At 45.3% G+C, this 20,567-nt stretch overlaps 1 protein-coding gene and 1 pseudogene across 1 annotated transcript in view; both read right to left on the bottom strand.

Moving 5' to 3' along the window:
* LOC124585982 (sodium/calcium exchanger 3-like) overlaps nucleotides 1-20,567 on the bottom strand; it is a 783,464-nt gene that overhangs the window by 79,266 nt on the left and 683,631 nt on the right. The gene's annotated exons all lie outside the window — the stretch shown is intronic.
* LOC124555518 lies at nucleotides 3,440-3,557 on the bottom strand (annotated as a pseudogene).

Here is a 20,567-nt window from a genome sequence, read left to right as displayed (position 1 = left end):
TAATGAGCTGCATTGGACTGGCTGACACTGCTTAACAAATATGCAATTAAGTTTGAAAATGGTTGACATATGCCCGAGCACGTCCCACTGTAACCGAATATAATATCCAGACCTAGTATTCTCTTTAATGCACTAATTATAAGTGTCCATTGAACAGTCACGAACACTAAGGACATTAGTGTGGTCACAACTAAACCTTCCTGATCAAATTAGTTCAAAGTATTACGCCCCCTTAACCAGATTCAACTCAACATAGGACGTTCGAAAACTGCATGGATAGAGTTACTGACCGGCCAGTGTAGCCGAGAGTTTTTAGGCGCATCAGTCCTGAATCGCACTGCTGCTACGGTCGCAGGTTCGAATCCTGCCTCGGGCAGGGATGTATGTGATGTCCTTAGATTAGTTAGGTTTAAGTAGTTCTATGTCTAGGGGTCTGATGACCTCAGATGTTAAGTCCCATACAGCTCAGAGCCATTTGAACCATTTTTGATTGAGTTACTAATGAAATCGTTTTGTGACTGGGTTCCATCTCAAGTCTGTTTTGGATGGGCAAAGCTCCACTGTGTACTTGCAATTAATGAAAAAAATGAGAGGGCTGGTAGAGTGGGTCGTAACAAGCGTATTTCACGTACCAACCTGAATCCGCATCCCTTAGCGTACGGCGCTAGGCGTCGTTAAAGTGTCGCGCACCGCCAAGAGGGTAGGCAGACAGATTTCTGTCCGAGCCGTCAGCGTAGCAGGTCTACAAGGCAACTATTTGAATGTAAAAGAGACGTCGGGTCGAAGTTTTATGGCCTTTATTTGCAAACGCTGTAGTCGACAATAGTTGCGGCTATTCCGGGCGGGACAACATCACGGGTTTTCCGCGGCCTCTTACTGGGACATGGACTCGTTGCTTTTGGCTGTTCAAATGCCCGTTTGATAGGTGCTGCATAGGGGGCAGCACTTGTGCAGTCTGCAGAGTCTGGTTCGCCTTTTCACCGTTTGTCATCAAACGGGGACACTCTTGTGTTTGTTACAGGGTAGAGCGGAAAGGAAATTTAGCGTTATTCTTGGGAGCACGGGGCAGACGTACACTGTGCTTACGGGGTGGCGAATGGAAATTCTCACGCTGTCCAACGTTTGTACGTTCGGCGGTTTCCGAATCGTCTAGTGCCAGATCTATGCATATTTACTGCCGTCCACAGGTCCATGCGAAAGACAGGTTCACTTGGGGTACATTACCCACCGGCACGTTCTTGTAATGGCACATGTACATTTAGGGCCTACTTCGAAAGCCGGTCCATTCATTTTATGTTACAGGAGCGAAGGCTTTGTAAGTAGGCTGTTTATGTTTTCTTATTGGCAACGTTACGTAGCGCTCTGTATGAAAATCAGTGGCTGTGCTGTGTGCAGTCTGTGGCTAGTTTGCATTGTTGTCTGCCATTGTAGTGTGGGGCAGTGGCAGCTGGATGTTAACAGCGCGTAGCGTTGCGCAGTTGGATGTGAGCCGCCAGCAGTGGTGGACGTGGGGAGAAAGATGGCGGAGTTTTGAAATTTGTAAGACTGGATGTCATGAACTGCTATATATATTATGACTATTAAGGTAAATACATTGTTTGTTCTCTATTAAGATCTTTCATTTGCTAACTATGCCTATCAGTAGTTAGTGCCTTCCGTAGTTTGAGTCTTTCATTTAGCTGGCAGTAGTGGCGCTTGCTGTATTGCAGTAGTTCGAGTAACGAAGATTTTTGGTGAGGTAAGTGATTTGTGAAACGTATAGGTTAATGTTAGTCAGGGCCATTCTTTTGTAGGGATTTTTGAAAGTCAGATTGCGTTGCGCTAAAAAATATTGTGTGTCAGTTTAAGGACAGTCATGTATAATTGTTCTAAGGGGACGTTTCAGCTTGACGGACGCGACCGTCAAAGCACAGTGCGTTCACCAGGACTTGAAGAGGAGTTGTTAGCACTGCTGGAAAACACATCCTCAACATTCTCTGCCTCGTGATGACTGCGTGTTGTGTGGTGTCCTTAGGTTAGTTAGGTTTAAGTAGTTCTGAGTTCTAGGGGACTGATGACCATAGATGTTAAGTCCCATAGTGCTCAGAGCCACATCCTCAACAAAATCGAGTCGTGTTCTGCGGGAAATTCCACCATTTACATTAAGATAATTTGCAGGTCTATCGCCTTCAGAAGGTTCACGCCCTTAGCCCAGACGATTTTCCACGTCGAAATGAATTCTGCCAGTGGTTTTTGCAAAGGTGTGGCATTCAACTTGACTTTCCAATCCGTCTACGTTTTACACATGACGCATCCTTTACATGAGACAGTATGTTCCACAGCCACATTAAAAACGTGTGGGCACGGGGAAAAGGTGAAACTCTGAGGAAGCACAATCAGGTGCGAGATGACTCTCCAACACAACCCCTGTATAGTGCCTTTTTGTCAGCCTAGCAGAATGCGGGCGGGCGTTATCGTGGAGTAGCATCGCGCCACGCATCTTGCTGATCGTTGTTCTTGGATTGCGTCTGCAAGACGTCTCTGTTGTTGGCAATAAATGTCAGCAGTGACGCTTACATCTCGGGGAAGCAGTTAACAGTACACCACAACGCCAATCTTCCACCAGATTCATAATGTTACCTTTTATCGATGAGATCAGGGCTTTGTACAGGGAGTTACTGTACTGCCTACGCTCAACCATTATTTTCCTTATGTTAGCATAAAGACACCAGTAACGGTACAGGCTAGGAATGGTCCGTGTTGTTCATGAGCCAACTGATGACGAGCAAGCAGAGATGCACATATGACATCCGCAGATTTTTGTAATTTTGGCCTAGAGCATGCGGTACCCATACACCCGATTTTTGAAATTCTCTATCGCATGCAAATGACACATAGTGGGGAATGATCCCAATTCATCACGTTTGCCACTTCTCAACTACTCTAATGTGGATCATTGGCGATTAAAGCGTTTAAACAATTTTTGCCAAACCTTGAACGTCTTGTTGAACGTGGAGAGAAAACCATCTTCTTGCTGTGTCCTGTCCAGTGACATTATCTCGATACATGGCGCAAATTTTTCTGGTTGCCTTCGCTGCTGTCACCCCTCTATTGAACACAAACAGAAGAATATGTCCAAAATGTTCCGACTGCTCCACTTGGCACCCCATTTTCTAGCGTCCACAGCTTCACTCAGTCTCCGTATGAAAAAACGACAGTATGTAGACTCAAATAGCAACAGTGAACCACAAATAAAAAAATTGACAGTTGATAAATAAAACTAAAAACTAAACTCCGTCCGAACAGGCCTTGGAAAGCCCAACGGTACCGACCGACCGCCGTGTCATCCTCAGACCACAGGCGTCACCGGATGCGGATATTCAGTTTACGATACCGGAGCCGCTACTTCTCAATCAAGTATCTCCTCAGTTTGCCTCACAAGGGTTGAGTACACCCCGCTTGCCAACAGCGCTCGGCAGACCGGATGGTCACCCATCCAAGTGCTAGTCCAGCCCGACAGCGCTTAACTTCGGTGATCTGACGGGAACCGGTGTTACCACTGCGGCAAGGCCGTTGGCATTGATAAATTAACCCATAATAATAGGAACATGCAAAACAATAAAGGTTACGAACTTACGCACCAACCTAGCACATTTGATTACAATGATGTATTGTTGTTGTTGTTGTTGTTTGATGGAACTTTATGGCGCAAAATAGCTGAGGTTATAAGCGTTCAAATCGTGATCTTAAATTGTCCGTTTTATAGGGAAAGTAGTCCTTCGTTTCAGAAGTTTGTTGTCACAGAGAAGCCTACATGGCATCAGCTGGTGGTTGAACCTACAACGAATAATGACCGTAATCTTGCAACGAAGAGGCTTTTGCTGTGTCCAAAGTCGAAAATTAAATCTTCTTTGTCATGTTTCTATGGCGAGTAAAGAGTTGTATATAGGATAAAAATCATTAGAGTGTTATCGGAGTAATAAATATTGTTCTGCAAGGTTAACATTTTTCCGATTTGGAAACTGAACACGATGCCTTAATTAGTATCAGCTAGTGTCACTCGTGGGCGCTGCGTTCTTCCTAGACAAATAACGTGAGCATCTCGGCAATAGTCGTCCTGTACGTCGCCGCAGTCCCAAACAGGGCGACTGCAGCGTTGGCGTTGACGGTGGGATGAAATTCCGGCAGGAGAAAGGCCGACTGCTGTGTACCTGGCGCCCAAGGCCCTGGGCTCAGGTGTGCTTGACGCCCGTCTGGGCCGCCTGGCTGTGAGTTTACCGCCGGCAAATAAACGCGGGGCCCGCCAGGTGCCGCAGACATCTGCCTGCCGCCGCCTCATCTCCACGCCATGTTTTTCCTCGCCAGACAGGGAAAAGGAAGGGGGTTGTGGAGGGGGAGGGGTTTGGGGGTTGTGGAGGCTCCTGTCGAGAGCGGCTTATTGCGCAGGTGGGGGTCACCTTCTGCAGATCTGTTGCCGAACTATTTCTCCCATAGCCTTGCAAGTAAATGTAGATAAAAGCTAATAAAAGACCGACAGCTGCAGTTAAATGACGTCTAGAAAACTTTGTAGCTCTGATGCTTGCTTAGTTCAACTGCAGCACAGCCAGAGTTCCAAGTTTTTCTAGACGAAGTTGGAATCTTTTATGGACAAGACACTTTGTAACTGAACAAAGACGAGATTTTTTCCGAAACTGATACATCCAAAACTTACACGTCTTAAAGTATGTGTGAATGTAGACCAAGCAGTGATGAATATTTTTATTTACATCTTTTATTCCCAACTGATGAGACCAAGTGAGGTGTTGAAGAGTTTCGCTCTTTGCAGAGAAATATCCCAGCATGCTCGGAATGGGGCAGAGGAAACCCCAGCTGGCAAAGTTTTGGAAAGGATTCTCGATTCCAGCATTCACCTGGTGACTGAGGGAAACATCCTGAAAGCTCTTGTCAAACTAGAGATTTCGAACTACTTTAGTTTATTTCTAGAGTAATGATGTCCAATGTTCTAGACAAAAATTAATCTTTTATGTACATATATGTATTGAAGAGTTGGCGGACTTTGACCCTTATGGATTCAGGATTAAGCATAGAGCACGGTGGTGAGACCTATCAGGTGTCCTAATGAGACAGCTATAGGCGTCGCCTACTTCCAGGCTTTAAACCTTTACAGTTTCATCCTGATGGAGGGCAAGGAACCTGTGTGACGTCATCAGATTCAATGAAATAAGATTAATTATTACTTATTTTATTCGTCAGAGTACATCTTGTCACTGTGTCTTCCGTGCCAACTGCTGGCTTCGTAAGCCAGAGTGGAATCTGCTGAAGCCCGTCAGCTGGTCTGCTATGGGCGAGGCTGTGACCACAGCCGTGTGTTTGGCTCACATACCATCCTCAGAGTAATCTTTCTGTATCAGGTCACTGCCCATGTTGTCCTTTTAGATGGACAATAATGTCTTTTGCCATGGCGGCGTGTGAATGCTGATCCTGGTCTCCCGATTCAGTAGGCCAAATGACCAGAATGGTGCTGAAGTTTCAGAGCAGTTGGTGCCCTGAACTGGAGTAGTGTTGTTAAACTAGTGGACTACACATCAGTGGTGGCTTCAGAGCTGGATGATGGTTCATAGTCATCCATGGCTACGGATCAGTGGCCATTACATCAGACAGCAAGAGTATCACTGACACTGGAACAATCAATCACAATATATTACATTATAAAAATCAGATAATCGAGTGCAAACAACACGAATGCCATCGATCCTTCTGATATTCTGACTCTAGCCTAGCAGTATGGAGTATTTATGGCATTGAGAAGTGGCTTTGCCGTAAAATATCATTTGTAACGACCGTATCGGTCTCGTTCATTATGAGTTGTCAGAGGTCTTCAGTTTTGTTGTATTGGTTCAATAACTATGTTTCAGTACCGTAATTCTTTCGTCAAACCCCTGATACATGTTTTGTCCTAACTACTGCTTCTTACATAATTTAATGAGAGTCTAACCATGTCGATTGTTTACACCTAGTGGCCGGCTCGTCTTGATACTTCTGAGTGCTTGAGCAATGCAGCACAGTTTTCCCCAGTTCCCTTACGACCTTGATGCATAACACATCGTTGGCGCTTTTGACATTTTTTAGTTTTGGTTTTACAATTGAATCATTTTCTCTGCAGAAGAGGTGGCACATAGAATGACCAAATGTGATCTGGTGTTCTGGGCTTGTCAGCATTCATCACTGCTCTTGAGTGTCTCAGTTGTGGGTTTCACACCGGACACTGTGGCCGAGCGGTTCTAGGCGTTTCAGTCCGGAACCGCGCTCCTGCTACTGTCGCAGGTTCGAATCTTGCCTCGGGCATGGGTGTGTGTGTTGGTTAGTTAGGTTTAAGTAGCTCTGAGTCTAGGGGACTGATGACCTCAGATGTTAAGTCCCATAGTTCCTCGAGCCATTTGAACCATTTTCTGTAGGTTTCACCTTCCAGCTTGGTGCCTTCTACAATGTCAGTGGGTTGAAGGGCGTTCTTCTGTAAGATTTACATTTTGCATATTGTTACAGCACCTTGCAGTGCTGTCAGAATGACAGTGAGGTCATATTACTGAATTGGAGATTCAGACATCTCGGTCGAGGTATGTGTGACAATGCCTCAGTTGTGTGCCAAGAGATTTGGAATATCAACTCTCCTGCCTGTTTGACGTTATAGTTGTGATACTATGCTCAAGCCTTTTTGGACTGGGCTTGGCACTGGGTGCGTAAAACTTTAAAAATTTTTACATTTGTCCAGTACATCTTTCTGCAGTGCAATGATATGTAAGTATGCATGTATCTGTATCTTGTGTAGCATCTGACATGTTTCATTGCCTCTTTGCCTCTACATGAATATTTTTCAGAGATTTTTGCATCTGGAAACAGCTGCAAGAATAGCTTTCTTCAGCTGTATACAGAACATAGCTATGACTGTGTTTAATTGAAACATTAATGATATTATCAGTCTCTCTTAATCAATGTTTCTATAAGAGAAAAAATAAGAACTTACTACCATTGGCATTTATGACGCTGACTGATGAGCGGAGATTGTTGTGCTGCAGGCTGGCAAGCTTTTTAACGTCACTTTAGGCTCCACTAGACAGACAAAAATATGAGAGGCACACAGTATACTCTGCACCGTAATACTCGTATTTATGTTTTTGTTATGCCATGAGTAAATCCTACATCATTCATTATTAGGTCTACAACTTTGCTTGCACCAAATTTTTCTCGAAGTTAGAGCTTTTTTCTCAAAAACGTAGAAGAAATTTACGACTCCAAGTACTGACCATCGATGGCTGCTGATTTCTCCCACGTTTTTGGCAGCGGAATAACTGGGCGTCTTTTGAGATGGTGTATAAATCGATCAAATTTTGCGCTTGTTCATATGACTGGAAGTGCTGGTCAACCAGGCCGTGTGCCATTGATTGTAGTCACAGGGAGCAATGGCTGGAGAACACGGTAGGCGGGGGCAGGACCTCCGATTTCAACGTTTGCAAGTATGCTTTGACGGGTTTTACGACGCTGGGTCGAGCATTGTCATGCCGCAAAATCACCTTTTCCTGTCTCTCGCTTTATTGTGGCCGTTTGTCTTTCAGTGCTTGGCTCACACGCATCAGTTACTTATCGAGATCTTCTGTGAATGTTTCCGTCTGTTTAAGTAGCTTCGAAAACCTTCTGTTTTCTACCGCCATGCCAGTCTTCGACGCAAAATCACCGTTCTTGAAACGATAAAACTATTCTCTGCACGTTACTTCACTAACACGTGCCTCACCATAGATCTCACCCAGCATTTTATGAGCCTCTGTTGCAGATTTTTTCATGTTAAAGTAGAAAATTTAAACTTCTCACAAATGACGAGAGCTGTGCTCGTAAGTTAACGTATTCAGTTGAGAATAACTTTATGTTTCAGTCACAAATCAATGAATATTTTGAGGACGCTATACAAACGCGTAAGCTTATCGTATGACACTTTCGACCTACGAACCGTGCCAGCACTTGCCGCTACTGCCAAGTATTGCAAAACAGAAGAATTAAACCTGTACTTGTAGAACTAATAATGAACTTGCTTTTCGATTTCCACTTTCTTTTCTTTTCCGACACTAGCAATTCGTAAGTTGTGCAGTTCAGATTAATTCTTTAAAGTGCATCAGTAGAAGTCAACGTTTACTTTTTCTGTTCAAATCAAGCCATACAGACAGTAGAAACAAGTACCTTAATTCTTCTAGTGAAGATAATACGAGACACAATAGTTTTGATTAGCCATTGCCTGCATGTCTTTGCTACCTACACTGCCTTATGTTTAAATTCTACAACAAATGCATTCAGTGTTCTTAGATCGTATTTGAATGAATGAGTTATTGAAGAAGCAACTTGTTGGAGTACAATAGAATGAAAAAGAGAAAGTTTTGGCGAAAGGTAAAGATTGAGTGGCAGTGACAGCATCAAAGATTAGGAGTTGTTTAGCCAGGCACTAAAAGCAAGATGGGATTGAGCGTTTTACGGCGTTTTAATGCGAACAACTTTCTGAACACAGCCAATCATGTACAGCATACTGCATCCATTCCTAAAATTTTGAACTGAAAGTGAAAGAAACTTGTTTTAAATTATTTTGTAAACAATTAGTTTAAATATATCAGCAACACGGTAGAGAAAATAATGTTCTAATTAAAAAATTCATAACTCTCTGGAAATTATGTATACCGTACTGTCTTGCCAACTCTTACGTTTGTTTACATGAATAAGTGTTACTTACACTGATTATTACCTCAAACACGCTGCATATGGTGAACAGTAACAGCTATAAGTTCATAGACTTTCACAGTCGCGTCGTTTTGGATAAAACAATTTTGGGTATTGAGGCGCGTCATTGTAACTACCGAAACAGATAAATTGTTGACTTTTCGACCGACTTGCTGTGGTCCTCTTCAAGACGGTTCAGTACCGAAAATTATTTTATCCAAAACTGTGTCGTCTCCTTTTGGATCCGATCAAAGTTAGTTTTAGGCTACATTTATTTATTGAAAGCAACATAATGCATTTAGAAACTATCCTGCTCTACCATAAGTAGAGCACATTTCATCTGGATAATGACTTGACATTATCTGAGAATTTATCAAATTTGAACATGTCAACAGGTGCACTGGTCACAAACATACGTTGACACTGGAATGAATGTCAGTAAGAAATTTTTCGGGCACCTGTAAAGTCTGCACGAAAGGCCACTGATAATTGGTGCACGCCAGCGTAATTTGGTGCTAGGTAATAAGCAACTGCATGTGCACGCAGCTCGGCTACTGGCTTTGTTTCTCTCGTAAAACGTGAACGTAAATTTGGCTATGGGCGGAGCAGAATGGCAGGGTGCCCAAAGCTTACAAACACCTGCAGTGTTCAAGCGAGACAGCACCGGCTGCTGCTTCATATTTACCGCGTAACAAAGACGGGGAGATGTGCAGCGCGCTAGATCCCCAGCCGAAGACCCGCCAGCATATTTTCCCGTTTTGGCGACAGCTGGCCACCCACCGGCGGATTTATGAGACGGAAGAGAATAGTGGGCTGGCTCAGTGGATATTTTTGATGGATCCGGCCATCCGATTTCACATCCGTCGTTTACCATTGATGTGCGAGTCCATCGGATCCAGTCGTTCGGATCTGCAATGAGGCCAGATCCCTTCGAGTGTAGCGTAAATCGGCGGATTTTCGTGATTTATGCGCGAACCCATTTCAGTTGTGCATGCTCGAAGGGTCAGAGCCACAAGCGACAGGTTTCAAGAGTTCCGACTACAATTCGCCGAAAGTAGCTTTTAAAATATTGTGTTTTTAAGACGTTATGTGACTTCAGAACATGTTCGGATTTTGAAACGCTTTTATATTGTCGAGAATAAGTTATGGACGATAGTAGGAAAGGGATTGTAGCAGAGGAGGGCGACATGTACGATATGTACCCATACATTTCTCGAAAGAAGCATCGCACAAAATGGGTCAAAAAATAAATTGCCGAAAAGCAACGTTGCAGACACAAAGATCTTGCTCACAAGGGAACCTCCCCATCGCACCCCCCTCAGATTTAGTTATAAGTTGGCACAGTGGATAGGCCTTGAGAAACTGAACACAGATCGTTCGAGAAAACAGGAAGAAGTTGTGTGGAACTATGAAAAAATAAGCAAAATATACAAACTGGGTCGTCCATTTGCAATATAGACAATATTAAGTGCCGTATAAAACGACGAGAGCCGTGGTCCCGTGGTTAGTGTGAACAGCTGCGAAACTAGAGGTCTTTGGTTCAAATCTTCCCTCGACCTAAAATTTTAACTATTTATTTTCAGTTTATGTGACAAACCCTTTATGTTTTCATCACTTTTTTTGGAGTGATTATTACATCCACAAGAAAACCTAAATCGGGCAAGGTAGAAGAATCTTTTTACCCATTCGCCAAGTGTACTAGTTAGGTGGGTCGACAACATATTCCTGTCATGTGACGCACATGCTGTCACCAGTGTCGTATAGAATATATCAGACGTGTTTTCCTGTGGATGAATCGGTTGACCTATGACCTTGCGATCAAATGTTTTCGGTTCCCATTGGAGAGACACGTCCTTTCGTCAACTAATCGCACGGTTTTGCGGTGCTGTCGCAAAACACAGACACTAAACTTATTACAGTGAACAGAGGCGTCAATGAACGAACGGACAGATCATAACTTTGCGAAAATAAAGAAAGCAAAATTTTCAGCCTAGGGCAGATTCGAACCAAAGACCTCTCGTTCCGCAGCTGTTCACACTAACCACGGGACCACGGCGCTCCTCAGCTCACATTGCCCTTAATATTGCCTATCTTAGGCATGGACGACCCAGTTTGTATATTTTGCTTATTTTTTCATAGTTCCAAACAACTTCTTCCTGTGTTCTCGATTGATCTGTGTTCAGTTTTTCAAGGCCTATCCACTGTGCCAACTTATAACTAAATCTGAGGGGGGTGCGATGGGGATGTTCCCTTGTCAGAATCCTGATCATTCCTCTGATAATTGCAAAGGTTAAGAACACTAGAAAGAGGGCGTTCTTGATTCTTTGTGAAGTACAGTAATTCGTAATATCCGTACATTAATGGACATAACACTGTAATGAGTAATTCTAGGTGGTTATAATTAAGGTGCAGCTCCTCACGGAGGCCAATTTGGGCTGTAATTATCGTGTGGTAGCGAAACTTGGTAGAAATGCTACTACCTTAACGCGGAACCGATTTACGGTGGAAAAATTAGTTCCAGTTTAGATCACCAGGTGCAGATCTGGCGCTGTACAGCTTCTCGTCGATGTCTCCAGTGGTCATATTGAGCAAACTGTGTAAGCGGAGGTTAATGATAAAATGAACATTATGTGTTTATCACTTGTTTGTCCTTTACTGTCCACATCCCGTTCCTAAGTCACTATGTATGGAAACACTTCTATATGTCTTTTTGCATTCTTAGCACCAAATTTTCACCTGGTTGCCAAAATAGGAACTAATTCTTTTGGAGCGTAAATTGGTTTCCGTATTAAAGCGCTAGAATATCTACAGAGTTTCGCTGGAATACGATACAAGCAATTTTTCATGGGCACTTGCTTCACTGTTGGTTTTTAAAACTTATATTCCCATTTTACGCTTATCTGGTAAGACCTACAACCTACACCTTCCTGAACTCTTTTCTGGAATTATTGAAGGCATCTGAAATCCATCTTTGCAACTAGAAGAAAATGCGTATTTTTGTCACAAAATATATTTTGTGTTATTGGAACAGAACATCAGTGGTTTGTAATAGAACATATTTATAGTTTGGTTTGGTTTCTAGCTCTTAAAACGTTTCATTACAAAAGATGTTGATTTAACTTACGATATTTTATTTTCGATTTTGGCTAAAATCTGGAAACATCGTCTGCTTGCACGTTTTTGAGATATTCCCTCGTTTGGCACTGTTGCTGCTTGTACCGTAGTTGTAAGCACGGATTTAAAATACCCTCAGTAATTAAAAAACAATTACAGACTATGGGACCACACAAAAATTCTTTTCTGAAACTTTGTTTCAAATTTTGTAGCTTAGACTGTATAACATTTTGGTTCACACTTGGAATACTGTCTAGAAATGTTTCAACAATTCTTTTGTACGCCTTATTTTTACATTCTTGTCGCTGTAGTGTTCATGCGCCAATTTTCACGACCGAGGTATTTCACAGTACAATTGTTTAGCTTTCTCGATTTCATTGAAGTCCACATGAAAACTCATGGATTTCCTGAGTGAGGCCCGTCGCAGAAATCCGCACGTGTGTGGGCAACTAGTGAGGCTGGATCGCCGCTTCCGAGAATTGGGCTAAAGATCTGAAGGCTGTATCTCTTCCAAAGCGTAGTGTCGCGGGGGACTGCAGGTGTTCAAGAATCCACTGTAAATATCCGTGGCCCGTCACTAATTCTACTCGTGTGTGGTCAGCTAATACAGCGAACAGTGGTCGAGTCTGGGAGCAGGCGTTGTCGCAATCAGGGTTAACGTTTGTATGGTTCTTCATTGCGCTGGTGGCGCCGAGCGGTACGCGCCACTGAAAACAGGAGCAGTGTCGTATGGCGGGCGTCACGTACGGCTGTCAGCCGTGCAAAATCCGGTCGGCCCGCTATCGCACGGCGTAATTATTCCCGACGAGGACTTAAATTACCTGTGCTGTTTGGCGATATGACCCGCGCACGAAACGCGCGCCAGTCCAAACGATTGTGTGGTGGTTCCGCATACAAATGAGTCAAATAGCGCCACGCCGCCTACAACCGCGCGTCCTCCGACAAGCGGAGCCGCAGATGCGTCTAACAGCCTACTGTTCGATGGGCCTGCATTCATCGTCGATCCGTGGCGGCGTGTGGCGGCTTACGTGTGCGAGGTGCTGAAACGTACAACCAGATGCAACGAACTGCCTGCTCCGTCAGCGGAAACGAGCGTTGGGACCAATGAGAGCGACACTTCTGCCCTACCGGACTGTCTAAGCGTAAATCTAGTTACGTTGGCAACAACAAATTCCTAATTTGGTTAGTAAGAAGCCTATTCGGAAAGAAAGGTCCGATCGGGCGCGAAATGGAAACTACAGGAAAATCGGATGAAGATTTGCTTAGATGTGTTCGGCAGTGTGTCTAGTAAGCTCGTCGATCGCGTCACGTCTCTCTTTTCAGTTCTGAGCGCACAGTGAGCACGTTAAGTTGCGTCCAACAGTAGGGTCTCCAGCCAAGTAATACCAGGCTTAGAGTTTACGCCTGATGTCGTGCAGCTCACATATTTCCTTTTTCATGAAAATTTTCACCGCCCTCTACAGAGGCAATGAAGATGCTCCTACATTGTTTTCGATGGGAAGTGTTTGATCACCCACACTACTGCACGTAATTGGCCCCCCTCTTTCGTCTCCGCTCACGTGAACCGCTGACTCTGGCGACAACGTCCGCAGCTCGTGGTCGTGCGGTAGCGTTCTCGCTTCCCACGCCCGGGTTCCCGGGTTCGATTCCCGGCGGGGTCAGGGATTTTCTCTGCCTCGTGATGACTGGGTGTTGTGTGATGTCCTTAGGTTAGTTAGGTTTAAGTAGTTCTATGTTCTAGGGGACTGATGACCATAGCTGTTAAGTCCCATAGTGCTCAGAGCCATTTGAACCATTTGGCGACAACATTTAGGCCCAGACAACGAGCTATAGACCAACGTAGAGAATTGGTGGGAAGCATGACGAGGATATTAGAAAGTTGGTGGAGCACTATGACAGATTGGCAAGTCGGAGCGGCGAGTACGTAGAGAATTAGCTGGAAGGCGTAATTAACTGTTGAAAATAAAACATTTTTGATTTTCGCAATGGTCACTTCGCGACCGATTGAACCTTACTTTCTGTGTAGCCCTCATACACTGAAGCGCCAAGGAAACTGAAGTAGGGATGCGTGTTCAAATACAAAGATTGTATAAACAGGCAGAACATGCCGCTGCGGTCGGCAACGCCTATATACGACAAGTGTCTGACGCAGTGTTAGATCGGTTACTGCTGCTAAAATGGCAGGTTATCAAGATATAAGTGAGTTGGGACGTGGTGCTACTAGTCGGTGCACGAGCGATGGGACACAGCATCTCCGAGTTAGCGAAGAAGTGGGGATTTTCCCATACGACCATTTCAAGAGTGTACCGTGACTATCACGAACCCGGTGAAACGTCATATCTCCGACATCACTGCGACCGCAAAAAGATCCTGCAAGAACGGGACCAACGAGAAGCGTTCAACGCGACAGAACTGCAACCCTTCCGCAAATTATGCAGATTTCACTGCTGGGCCACCAACAAGTGACAGCATGCGAACCATTCAACGAAACATCACCGATATGGGCTTTCCGTGGCGAAGGCCCACTCGTTTACCCTTGATAACTGCACGACACAAAACTTTACGCCTCTTCTGCGTCCGTCAGCATTGACATTGAGTAAGTAGGCTGTTTAGGTTTTTATGTTGGTAACGCCACGTAGCGCTCTGTATGAAAAGCACTGAATGTGCTGTGTGCAGTCTGTGGCTGGTTGGCATTGTTGAACTATTCGCTATTGTAGTGTTGGGTAGTTGAATGTGAACAGCGCGTAGCGTTGCGCAGTTGCAGGTGAGCCGCCAGCAGTGGTGGATGTATGGAGAGAGATGGCGGAGTTTTGAGAGCGGATGATCTCGACGTGTGTCCATCAGAGACAGTAAATTTGTAAGAATGGATGTCATGAACTGATATATATATATATTATGACTTCTGAACATTATTAAGGTACATGCATTGTTTGCTCTCTATCGAAATCTTTCATTTGCTAACTATGCCTATCAGTAGTTAGTACCTTCAGTAGTTAGAATCTTTTATTTAGCTGGCAGTATTGGCGCTAGCTGTATTGCAGTAGTTCGAGTAACGAAGATTTTTGTGAGGTAAGTGATTCATGAAAGTTATAGGTTATTGTTAGTCAGGGCCATTGTTTTGTAGGGATTATTGAAAGTCAGATTGCGTTGTGCTAAAAATATTGTGTGTCAGTTTAGTGATGATCAGAATAAGTAAAGAGAGAAATGTCTGAGTACGTTCAGTTTTGCTCAGCTGTTTGAAAATCAAATAACGTAAGAGGTTTATCAACACAGTCATTCATAAATTTTTCCAAGGGGAGGTTTCAATTGGACTGTTGATGAATGGAAACATTATTTCAAAAAATACACATTCATTCATTGACACACAAGTACTTGATATCAGGAGATCGTTGTACATTATTCATAGCCTTTGACAGTCTCTGCCGGCCGAAGTGGCCGTGCGGTTAAAGGCGCTGCAGTCTGGAACCGCAAGACCGCTACGGTCGCAGGTTCGAATCCTGCCTCGGGCATGGATGTTTGTGATGTCCTTAGGTTAGTTAGGTTTAACTAGTTCTAAGTTCTAGGGGACTAATGACCTCAGCAGTTGAGTCCCATAGTGCTCAGAGCCATTTGAACCATTTTTTTGACAGTCCTCTATCCGATGTAGGTGCTGTCGAAGGGCGGGAGAACCTGTTCAGGCAGGTGAGCTGCCATGATTGATACTGTAGCGGCAACTGGAACTGGAAATGGCCCTCGCTGAAAACATCGCTGCAGCTCTGGTTGACATTCTAGAAGACACTCTGTAGGAACTCTCACAGCACTAATCGTATCCTAGTGCGCAGTGATACTTAAGCTCCGCACTATATACACTCCTGGAAATGGAAAAAAGAACACATTGACACCGGTGTGTCAGACCCACCATACTTGCTCCGGACACTGCGAGAGGGCTGTACAAGCAATGATCACACGCACGGCACAGCGGACACACCAGGAACCGCGGTGTTGGCCGTCGAATGGCGCTAGCTGCGTAGCATTTGTGCACCGCCGCCGTCAGTGTCAGCCAGTTTGCCGTGGCATAAGGAGCTCCATCGCAGTCTTTAACACTGGTAGCATGCCGCGACAGCGTGGACGTGAACCGTATGTGCAGTTGACGGACTTTGAGCGAGGGCGTATAGTGGGCATGCGGGAGGCCGGGTGGACGTACCGCCGAATTGCTCAACACGTGGGGCGTGAGGTCTCCACAGTACATCGATGTTGTCGCCAGTGGTCGGCGGAAGGTGCACGTGCCCGTCGACCTGGGACCGGACCGCAGCTACGCACGGATGCACGCCAAGACCGTAGGATCCTACGCAGTGCCGTAGGGGACCGCACCGCCACTTCCCAGCAAATTAGGGACACTGTTGCTCCTGGGGTATCGGCGAGGACCATTCGCAACCGTCTCCATGAAGCTGGGCTACGGTCCCGCACACCGTTAGGCCGTCTTCCGCTCACGCCCCAACATCGTGCAGCCCGCCTCCAGTGGTGTCGCGACAGGCGTGAATGGAGGGACGAATGGAGACGTGTCGTCTTCAGCGATGAGAGTCGCTTCTGCCTTGGTGCCAATGATGGTCGTATGCGTGTTTGGCGCCGTGCAGGTGAGCGCCACAATCAGGACTGCATACGACCGCGGCACACAGGGCCAACACCCGGCATCATGGTGTGGGGAGCGATCTCCTACACTGGCTGTACACCACTGGTGATCGTCGAGGGGACACTGAATAGTGCACGGTACATCCAAACCGTCATCGAACCCATCGTTCTACCATTCCTAGACAGGCAAGGGAACTTGCTGTTCCAACAGGACAATGCACGTCCGAATGTATCCCGTGCCACCCAACGTGCTCTAGAAGTTGTAAGTCAACTACCCTGGCCAGCAAGATCTCCGAATCTGTCCCCCATTGAGCATGTTTGGGACTGGATGAAGCGTCGTCTCACGCGGTCTGCACGTCCAGCACGAACGCTGGTCCAACTGAGGCGCCAGGTGGAAATGGCATGGCAAGCCGTTCCACAGGACTACATCCAGCATCTCTACGATCATCTCCATGGAAGAATAGCAGCCTGCATTGCTGCGAAAGGTGGATATACACTGTACTAGTGCCGACATTGTGGATGCTCTGTTGCCTGTGTCTTTGTGCCTGTGGTTCTGTCAGTGTGATCATGTGATGTATCTGACCCCAGGAATGTGTCAATAAAGTTTCCCCTTCCTGGGACAATGAACTCACGGTGTTCTTATTTCAATTTCCAGGAGTGTATTTCAAGTGATGCTTGACGTGAAACAAAAGACCTTGTAAAAATAACTACACTACACGAGGGCGCTGTATTTTGAATCTTTGGTTGGACGCCATTGTGGTGGTAAGAGTTTAGTCGTTTGTATTGTACTCTGGCCTGTAAGGACACCGATCGGACAATATACAGCTGTTTATTACGACTTACAAGTAGTATTTTTCGTCGTAGTTGTACTGACCACACATTTCAGTGTTCGTGAAGAAAAATGTTGAAGAGTTGTGCAGCGTTTTATTGCACGAATATATTCAGGGATGGAACAAATATTACCTTTCACAGGTACGTGAATGTGTTTAGATGCTTTATATCACAGACTTTCAGTCGTATCAGTTTCGTTCCTGAGGACGGACACATCACTAAATTTAAAAAAGGACCACGCGATAATCGACGGACCGCCGTGTCATCCTGAGTCATTCATCATCGGATGCGTTGTGAAGAGGCAAGGGGCAGCACACCGCACTCTCTGCCGTGGTCGACGTTCCGACCTTGGAGCAGCTGCCTCTCTATAAGGCAGCTCCTCAACCGGCGAGTGGCAGTGTCGTATTGACCACTCGTCTACGGATGTGGTTCAAATGGCTCTGAGCACTATGCGACTTAAATTCTGAGGTCATCAGTCGCCTAGAACTTAGAACGAATCAAACCTAACTAACCTAAGGACATCACTCACATCCATGCCCGAGGCAGACTGTAGCGTCTAGAACCGCATGGCCACTCCGGCCGGCTACGGATGTGGATTCACTGACATTTCATTCCTTTTTTAACAGTAGCTGCAGCTTTTTAAAGTGCAGCAGTCATTAGGCTCAAAATGTTTCATTCTGTGTTGCTGTAAAATTCATCAAATGTTGGTGAGAGCACACTCAGTTAGCTATCCGAATTCAGATGCATGCTGCTTCGAAATGGCAATAATGTATTGTAACAAACCAGCAAATCTTGTGATACTTTGCCTGGGTGTGCTGGCTGCCCGTTTACCCTCGGCTGCAGGAGAATGTCTATCGCGCCTGGGCGGCGACTCGGGGTCATACACTACGTACACTGAGGAGCCCATAAACCCATAAACCTGCCTAATATCGTGTAGGGCCCCGCGAGCACGGAGACGTGCCGCAAAACAACGTGGCATGGACTTGAATAATGACTGCAGTAGTGGCTCTGAGCACTATGGGACTTAACATCTATGGTCATCAGTCCCCTAGAACTTAGAACTACGTAAACCCAACTAACCTAAGGACAGCACACAACACCCAGTCGTCACGAGGCACAGAAAATCCCTGACCCCGCCGGGAATCGAACCCGGGAACCCGGGCGTGGGAAACGAGAACGCTACCGCACGACCACGAGCTGCGGACGACTGAAGTAGTGCTGGAGGTAATTGACACCATGAATCCTGCAGGGTTGTCCATAAACCCGTAAGAGTACGAGGGGGTGGAAATCTCGTCTGAACAGGACGTTGCAAGGCAGCCCAGATATGCTCAATAATGTTCATGTCTGAGGAGTTTGGTGGCCAGCGGAAGGGTTTAAACTCAGAAGAGTGTTCCTGGAACCACTCTGTAGCAATTCTGGACGTGTGGGGTGTCTTATTGTCCTACCGGAATAGCCCAAGTCCGTCGGAATGCACAATCGACATAAATGGATGCAAATGATCATACGGGATGCTTACGTATTTCTCAGAGTCGTATTTAGACGTATCAGTGGTCCCGTATCACCCCAACTGCACACGCCCCACACCATTACAGAGCCTCCACCAGCTTGAACAGTCCCATGCTGACATGTAGGGTCCATGAATTCGAGGTTGTCTCCATAGCAATACGCGTCAACCCGATCGATACAATTTGAAACGAGAGTCGTCCGTTTCCAGTCATCAACAGTCCAATGTCGATGCTGACGGGCCCAGGAAAGGCGTAAAGCTTTGTGTCGTGCAGTCGTCATCAAGGGTCACGAGTGGGCCTTCGGCTCCGAAAGCCTATATCGATGATGTTTCGTTGAATGGTTCGCACGGCCCAGCACAGAAATCTGCAGCAATTTGCGGAAGGGTTCCACTTCTGTCACGTTGAACGATTCTCTTTAGTCTTCGTTTGTCTCATTCTTGCAGGATCTTTTTCCCGCCGTAGCGATATCGGAGGTTTGATGTTTTACCGGATCCCTGATATTGACAGTACACTCGTGAAATGCTCGTACGAGAAAATCTTTATCGCTATCTCGGAGATGCTGTGTCCCATAATTCGTGCGCCGACTATAATACCATGTTCAAATTCACTTAAATCTTGATAACCTACCATTGTACCAGCAGTAACTCATATAAGAACTACGCCAGACACAAATTATCATTTGTGACACTTTAAGAGATCGTGACCGGTCGGATCTCAAATTCGGCTCCAATTCCGATGGATCACTCAAGGTCTCTGAGAGAGAAGGAAGGAAAGGGATGGAAAAAGAAGACGAAGAAGAAGAAGAAGAAGAAGAAGAAGAAGAAATAGAATACAGGTGCAGTATAATTATTAATCAGTGACAAAAATTGATCTGTTAATCCTTAAAAGTCGGCAAGCTTAATAATTCTTATGGAATAATTATATTCAGAAAGTAATGTACTTGTTGAAAGTGTAACTGAGGAACTATATCATACTGTGTAGCTGATGAAGAACCTGTGAGCCATTAACGTGACAGTGATGAATTAATCGAGAATTTATGGGCTTTCTACTCGTTATAAGCACTGAGATTTAACGTAATTCGTTTTCTGAACTGCAGCAACTTTTAGGCGTTGCAAAGAAAGTAATGATCTGAAACAGGAGACGGTATAGTTCATGTCTTGTTGGAGGAACCAGTGAAAGTCACAACCAATGCTTTAACAGAAGTTCACATACAAGGCGAAAAAGTCAGATAGTTTAGCCGTAGCTATAGTCTAGCACATTCTGTTGTGAATCGTTGGAACTCTGAAATATTAGAAGAAATCTTCAACTTTCACAGATCCCCAGTTTGCTTGTATTTGTTCATTCCAGGACAGTAGAGCCTTTCATCAAACACAGGGATGTTAAAGTTTCAGCTGACTCGTCCTGGTTAATGAACGTTTCAAGGGAAAAACCCCTAGCGAGGCGGCTATGAATCACAGGGTGTGTGAAAGAACGCGTCCAGTGGCAGGCTGCAGCCATAATTCATCTCCATTAGCAAGTTGGTACCCCTGGCGGCGAGGCTGGCCGTTGTCGCCAACGAGCGAGGCACGGCTGAACGGCTGAAAAGATGCCACGTGTGGTTCAGCTTCAGACTGGCTCATTCCCCGTGTCTGCACTCCACGGCGGGCTAAGAGGTAGCTCAGAAATGAGAACAACGATAGTGATTGCTGTTTATTATTTCTTTTTACATGGAGAGCAGATGTCCGTTTTACATCAACATCGTGGCAAATTTTCACTAGTAAGTTACGTCTCTCTTAT

The sequence above is a fragment of the Schistocerca americana genome, chromosome 1 (assembly GCF_021461395.2).
Source record: "Schistocerca americana isolate TAMUIC-IGC-003095 chromosome 1, iqSchAmer2.1, whole genome shotgun sequence".
NCBI lineage: Eukaryota > Metazoa > Arthropoda > Insecta > Orthoptera > Acrididae > Schistocerca > Schistocerca americana.
The sequence above is the reverse complement of the archived record's forward strand: the minus strand, read 5'-3'. Positions and strand labels throughout refer to the sequence as shown.